This window comes from Chiloscyllium plagiosum, chromosome 3 (genome assembly GCF_004010195.1).
Source record: "Chiloscyllium plagiosum isolate BGI_BamShark_2017 chromosome 3, ASM401019v2, whole genome shotgun sequence".
Taxonomy (NCBI): domain Eukaryota; kingdom Metazoa; phylum Chordata; class Chondrichthyes; order Orectolobiformes; family Hemiscylliidae; genus Chiloscyllium; species Chiloscyllium plagiosum.
Window position 1 is genome coordinate 133,113,837 of NC_057712.1, and position 7,457 is coordinate 133,121,293.

Genomic DNA, 7,457 nt, shown 5'->3' on the forward strand with positions numbered 1-7,457 from the left:
TGAGCAGAGCATAAACCGAAGCAGAAACCAGGTCCACCATGTTCGGCACAATTTAAAATCAGTAAATATTCCTGTTTGGGGGCAGGTGTCCCAGTTTGTCACTGAATAACTATGGAATTATGCTCGACCATCCCTCAGCTATTGCAGAAATTAACTCCAGGCTGCTCCTAATGGGCTCAGAACCAGGGGGTTAGGAGAAGTATGCATTTGCTGCAAAAGGAAGCATTCAGCCAAGTTGACTGTTTAAAACAGGGTTGTCAATTTATGTTGGACAAATTCTTGGTCCTCATTACATAAATCTAATAACCAACCTTTACACTTACAAACAAAATCAGAAATTGCTCGTAAAGCTCAGAAGGTCTGGCAGCACTTGTGAAGAGAAATCAATGTTAATGTTTTGAGTCTGGTGACTATCCCTCAGAATGGATGGTAGCTCGGAAAATGTTGGTTTATATGCAGAAAGGGGGCAAGGAGTAAATGATAGGTAGGGATAGAGCCCAAAGAGACAGAAGAGCAGTTGGACAAAGGAGTTGATAACAATCTGGCTAGGAGGGTGATTAGCTGTTAATGGAGACTGTTAGTAGCAAACAATAGGTAATGTGTAATGGCAGAGTATGTGACAACAAGGCCTGGTGTGCGCGGTCGGGGGCAAGGACACGGGTGAGTTCAGGAGTCCGGAGGGCTGTAGAGTTCCCAAGTGGAAAATGAAGTGCTGTTCTTCCAGCTTGCGCTGAGCTTCACTGGACAGAGATGTTGGACAAGGAACAAGGTGGTGTGCTTAGGTGGCAGGAAGCTCTGGGTCTTTTTTACAGGCAGAACGTAGATATTATGCAAAGCGATCACCCAATCTATGCTGTGTTCCCTAATATCCACATTGTGAGCGGCAAATGCAGTAGACTAGATTGTGGAAAGTACAGGTAAAGCACTTTATATTCCACTCTTGATCAACAATCTGCCATTTCCTGCTGCACATCTTATTCCCATAGTGACTGGATACTGAACAAACTCTTTGGTTGCAATCTCCTATGGTGTCCAGCCTGGATGCTCAGTCATATGGATACATTTTTAAAACCAAAATAATGTGTTTTTGTGGCCACAGCTGATGCTATCTTGGAAGTAAATGAAAGCATGGGCTGCAAGTATGTTGAGCAAGCAGCAAGATGTCAGCCATCATGTGGTGAGGAATTCTCTCTGGAAATCTTGTTTCAATGCTGTAGCATCAGCCTTCTTTTAACTTTACATTACTCAAATTTGTTCAATGTCAGAAAGGCCCCAAGCCACCACTATCATCACTAATAGTATTTAAAGGGATTGTCACTCACTTTCATATCTGTTACCAACTGAGTTCTAACAGCTCTTGTTTTGTTAGTTTAAGTATTTATATCATATGGACTAATGTGGCACATAATGAAGGCCTTTGTTTCCCTTTCAAGGGTTCTGCTTCCATGTCATGAGCACTGATGGTCAAATAATAATTAGCAAAGTAAGTTGTGAGGAGGACATAAAAAGATGTGAAGGAATATAAACATAAGTAGGCAAATACTTGGCAGATGGAGTGTAATGCACGGAAATGTATGGTTGCTCACTATTCTCGGTAAAATAGAAGGAAATAAGCAGGAATAGAATTTTAAAAAGCATTATTTAAATGGACAGTACAAAATACTGTCTTGTATTTATTCTTGTATTTATTTGTACAAATTACAGATTACAGAATACAGCTCTCCAGTGAAATGTTTAAAACCATTTTATTCACCTGTTTGCTTGAGTCCAATGTCTTCTCTCAATCACTCTTACTGATGTCAGAGTCAAATCATCAATTATACCATCATAATTTGTATATCGTATTATACCACACTAACATTTTATGATTCATAACCAGATCCGTGCGTACCATAGCATTCAGCAGTGCCTTTATTAAATAATAATAAGCTTATCTATCCTTTAAATTACACTTCATCAGTCAAATTCAATGAACTTATCTCATGTCACATATGTGCTGGCTTATGGCTCGGAGAAGAACTCAGCAAGCTCCAGCCACAAGTTACATTGGGAATTCCTGATACCTGGCATCTCAAGGAAGATAGGACAATTGGAGGTGGTGTCAAAATAAGATGGGGTGGGCTATTAATGGGATTAAAATGCATGGAAATAAATGAAGCCAATAGTGAGATTCTATAATCGCTATTTAAGGATTGGAGGGGAAAATCACAAAATTTGTTCTCAATTTTGAGAGTTTTCATTTTTTAGTCCAACTATATTTTCCCAACTCTTTCCTCACCATGGAGAGGAAAGTTCTGATTTTTATGTAATTCCCATAAATTGCACTCCAAAATATCAGCAAATTTGGTGATGATACACTTGGCTCTTTCATTAATTCAGATTGCACAGAGTTGATTAGATTTTTAGATTAGATTAGATTACATTACAGTGTGGAAACAGGCCCTTCGGCCCAACAAGTCCTCACCAACCCGCCGAAGCGCAACCCACCCATACCCCTACATTTACCCCTTACCTAACACTACGGGCAATTTAGCATGGCCAATTCACCTTACCTGCACATCTTTGGACTGTGGGAGGAAACCGGAGCACCCGGAGGAAACCCACGCAGCCACGGGGAGAACGTGCAAACTCCACACAGTCAGTCGCCTGAGGCGGGAATTGAACCCGGGTCTCTAGCGCTGTGAGGCAGCAGTGCTAACCACTGTGCCACTGTGCCGCCCACTGTGTCTCAGGACTCCAGCATTTCCTGTTTGCAAAATTGAAAAATATCCATTTATCCCAACTCCCTATTTTAGTTTAGTTTGAAAATCATCTATCTATGACAATACATTACTCTAGCACTAAATATTTATCTTGTGAAGTAATCTTTCATACAGCATCTTGTGAAGTATCCTTTCATTTAATGCTCTATGGAATTCTAAATACATTACATCTATTGCTTCTGCATTATCTATCCTGCTTGTTACATTTCCAAGGAACTCTAACAAATTTGTGAAATGCAAGGGCTAGAGGCAAATTAAGGTAGTATTACTTGAGAAAGGAGTACAGCCACAGCTGTGCTCATCTGGTCTCAGAAACACAGCAAAAGAAATAAGTGAGAGAATATTGAGAGGAATTAAGGGATATTTCAATGCCAGACCCAATTCTGAAAAGCAAAGCTGGACAACTGCTCAAGATGGCAGTGGGAGAACATTTCATTGAGAAAGAACATAGCACTGTACATTTTATGTTTGTCACAGAAAAGGATAACAATGGTTTGCAAAAAGAGGATTTTGGAGTTGGCTGTGATGGATTAAGAAATTGTGCTGAAAAGCATGACAGTGAATAAGTAATTGCAAATGTTCAAAAAATGAATGAGTGAACTGCAAAAAATTATGTTTATTCCTGTCTGGCACTAGAATGCAAAGTTAACAGTGGCCAAACCATGGCTTATGAGGAAAGTTAGTGATAGTATTAGATGCAAAGAAGAGACATATAAATTGGCAAGAAACAAACAATTGACCTTAGGATTGGGAACAGTTTAAAAGTCACCAAAGAGGGAATAAGGGATTGATTAAAAGGGAGAAAATAGTGTGTGATGGTAAGATTGTGGGGAATACAAGAATTAACTGTAAATATTTCTATAGGTATGTAAAGAGAAAAAAGGTTGGTGACAACTAATGTAGGTCCCACACAGTCAGAAACTTGGGAATTTATATTGGGGAACAAAGAAATGGCAGATGAACTAAATTCATACTTCGCTTCTGTCTTCACAGATGACAGAAATAATGTACCAGAACTGATGGAAGGCACATGGTTTAGTGCGAAGGAGAACTGAATCTGTATTAGCAAAGATATGGTGTTGGAGAAATTGATGGGATTGAAAGTTGATAAATTTACGAGTCCTGAGAATCTACATCTCAGAGAACTTTAGGAAGTTGTCTGAGAAATAATGGATGCATTGGTGGTCATCTTCGAAGATTCTTGAGACTCTGGACCATTTCCTACAGATTGGAGGATAGCTAATATAACTCCACTCGTCAAAAAGAGAGGCAGAGAGAAAGCAAGGAATTATAGATAGGCAAGTCTGACATCGTCAGATGTCACATGACACCAGGTTATTGTCTAACAAGTTTATTTGAAATCACAAGCTTTTGGAGCACTACTTCTTCCTCAGGTGAAGTGGAAGAAAGCACACAGGCACAGAATATATAGGCAGAGAGATAATGGCAAGATAAATCCAGGTAATTAAAAGTGTCTGTGTCTGTGTGCTTCCTTCCACTTCACCTGATGAAGGATAGCACTCCAAAAACTTCTGACTTCAAATAAACCTGTTGAACCGAACCTGGTGTCATGTGACTTCTGACTTTGTCCACTCCAGTCCAACACCACACTGAGTTTGACATCAGTTGTGGGGAATATACCACAGTTAATTATCAAGGATTTTAGCGCAGATCACTTAGAAAACAATGGTAGACCAAGATACTGCCAGTATGGATTTATAAGAAGGAAATCATGCTTGACAAAGCTATTGGAATTATTTGAGGATGTAACTCATCCAGTTTATCAGGGAGAACCATTGGATGTGGTTTATTTGGACATTCAGAAGGCTTTTGACAAAGTCCCGCAGACAAGGTTAATGTAGTTCAATGTAGGTACGTGTGAGGTGATTCACTTTGGTAAGAGTAACAAAAAGACGGGGTACTGGGCTAATGGTCGGATACTTGGTAGTGTGGATGAGCAGAGGGATCTTGGTGTCCATGTACACAGATCTTTGAAAGTTGCCACCCAGGTAAATAGTGCGGTGAAGAAGGCATATGGCGTACTGGCATTTATTGGTAGAGGAATTGAGTTCCAGAGTACTGAGGTCATGTTGCAGTTGAAAAAGACTCTGGTGCGGCCGCATCTGGAGTATTGTGTGCAGTCTTGGTCGCCATATTATAGGAAGGATGTGGAGGCACTGGAACGGGTGCAGAGGAGGTTTACAAGGATGTTGCCTGGTATGGTAGAAAGATCGTATGAAGTCTTTACTCAGCGAGTCGTGAGTTCATGGAATGCCCTGCCAGTAGCAGTGGTGGACTCTCCCTCTTTATGGGCATTTAAACGGGCATTGGATAGGCATATGGAGGATAGTGGGCTAGCGTAGGTGAGGTGGGCTTGGATCGGCGCAACATCGAGGGCCAAAGGGCCTGCACTGTGCTGTATTTTTCTATGTTCTATGTTCTATGTTCTATGTATAAGAGTAAAGCACATGGAATAGAAATATTGTACTGAAAGGGATAGAGAGTTGGTTAGCAGATAAGAAACAAAGAGTAGGAATAAATGGTCTTTTTCTGAATGGCAGGCAGTGACTAGTGGGTTACCACAGGGATCAGAACTGGGACCCCCAGCTATCCATACTATATGCCAATAATTTACATAATTTAAATGTAATATCTCCAAATTTCTAGATGACACAAAGCTGTGTGGAAGGGTGAATTGTGAGGAGGATACAGAGATGTTGCAGGCGAGGTAAGTGCAGTATAATGTGGATGAGGTTGTCCACTTTGGTAGTTAAAAACAGGAAGACAGATTATTATTAACGCACTGGTGAGGCCACACCCTGAATATTGTGTGCAGTTTTGATCTACTTATCTGAGGAAGAAAGTTCTTGGTATACAAGGAGTGCCCAAAGGTTTACTGACTTGATTCCTGGGGTGACAGGACTGACATTTAAGAAGTTGAGTCAGTCAGGATTATATTCCCTGAGGAGGGATTTCATAGAAACCTATAAAATTCTGACAGGACTAGACAGATTAGATGCAGGAAGGACTATTCATGCAATGGGAGAAATAACTGCACAGAGGCTGGTATACTGTCACCCCCAAGTCACCCATTATTTACTTTTGCGCTGTACACTGGTTGTGGCCAGTAAGCTCAGAGTCAGTCCCTGAACTGACGTGATCCTAAACCCCTGTTTATGTATATACTTTTTGCAACATCCCAAAGGGGAAAATTGGAATTTGAACTGTGAAATGACTGTACAGAGGCTGGTATTCCATCACCAAGTCACCCATTATTTACATGTGCACAGTACACTGGCTGTGGTCACGCCAGTTCGGAGTCAGTTCCCTGAACTGAGGAGATTCTAAATCTCCCGTTTATGTGTATATATATTTAATATCTTTCCCTCACCACCCAGATCAAGAGGACTTTTCTCCACAGTACACTGGCTATGACGAACCAACTTGGAGTCAGTCCTTGGGATGAGGAGATTCTACAACCTCTGTTTATATTGGCCAGCCAGGGCTTTCCTGTTTGGCCCAGGTTAACAAACCTAAACCAGGATTTCATAGTCAACAAGATCCAGCCAGTTCCAAGCGCTATATTCACCCTCCACTAACACCTTCCCCCCTTCCCCCACCACACCACCCCCCCCAAGTCCCCGGATGTAGGACTGGTCTTTCTTTCATAGCTTTTCTTGTGTCATTTTCATAGTCTTATAGACTTAGAGCTGTACAACATGGAAACAAACCCTTTGGTCTAATTCATCCATGCTGACCAGATATCCTATATAAATCTAGTCCCATTTGCCAGCATTTGACCCATCTCCTTCTAAACCCTTCCTACTCATATACCCATCCAGATGCCTCTTAAATGTTGCACTTGTACCAGCCTCTACCACTTCCTCTGATAGCTCATTCCATACACACACCACCTTCTGTGTGAAAATGTTTCCCCTTAGGGTCCTTTTAAATCTTTTCCCTCTCACCTTAAATCTAAGCCCTCTAGTTTTGGACTCCCCCATCCCAGAGAAAAGACCTTGTCTATTTACCTTATCCATGTTCTTTGTGATTTTACAAACAATTATAAGGTCATCCTTAAGCCTCCGATGCTCCAGGAGAAACTGTCCCAGCCTATTCAGCCTTTCTCTAAAGCTCAAATCCTCCAATCCTGGCAACATCCTTGTAAATCATTTCTGAACCCTTTCATGTTTCACAACATCCTTCCAATAGCAGGGAGATCATAATTGCATGCAGTATTCCAAAAATGGCCAAACCAATGTCCTGTACAGCCACAACATGACCTCCCAACTCCATAGGTCCAGTTCCTCTGATTCAGACTCTGACATGGGCAGCATGTACCAGACTGTAGTCTGTGTCTTGCATCTGGAGTGTCTCCATAGATTTTCTGCCTCTTCTTCCAGTGGTAATGGTATCGAGGTTGCATCCAGCTCAGACTCTGAGGATTCACCAACACTCGACCAAGGGGGGAGAACATACCATTTTTAACAGGCCTCCTGACTGTTCTGAGGGGACAGGAATATTTTGCTCCTGCCCCACTTGTGAAGTAACAGGTTTCAAGTGATCCATATGTTTGTTCTGGATTGTATCATCAATCCCAACTTTGTAAGTCATGGGATCTGACCTCGTGTCAACCTTGCCTCATACCCATACAGGGCTATTTCCATGGGTTCCGGCTCCAAACTTCATTCCCTT

The 7,457-nt window shown here is 41.5% G+C and overlaps 1 protein-coding gene across 1 annotated transcript in view; it reads right to left on the reverse strand.

Annotated features, from left to right (window-relative positions):
• The window catches only part of LOC122540182 (dynein axonemal heavy chain 8-like), a 1,320,893-nt gene that overhangs the window by 263,580 nt on the left and 1,049,856 nt on the right, over positions 1-7,457 (reverse strand). The window lies entirely within an intron of this gene.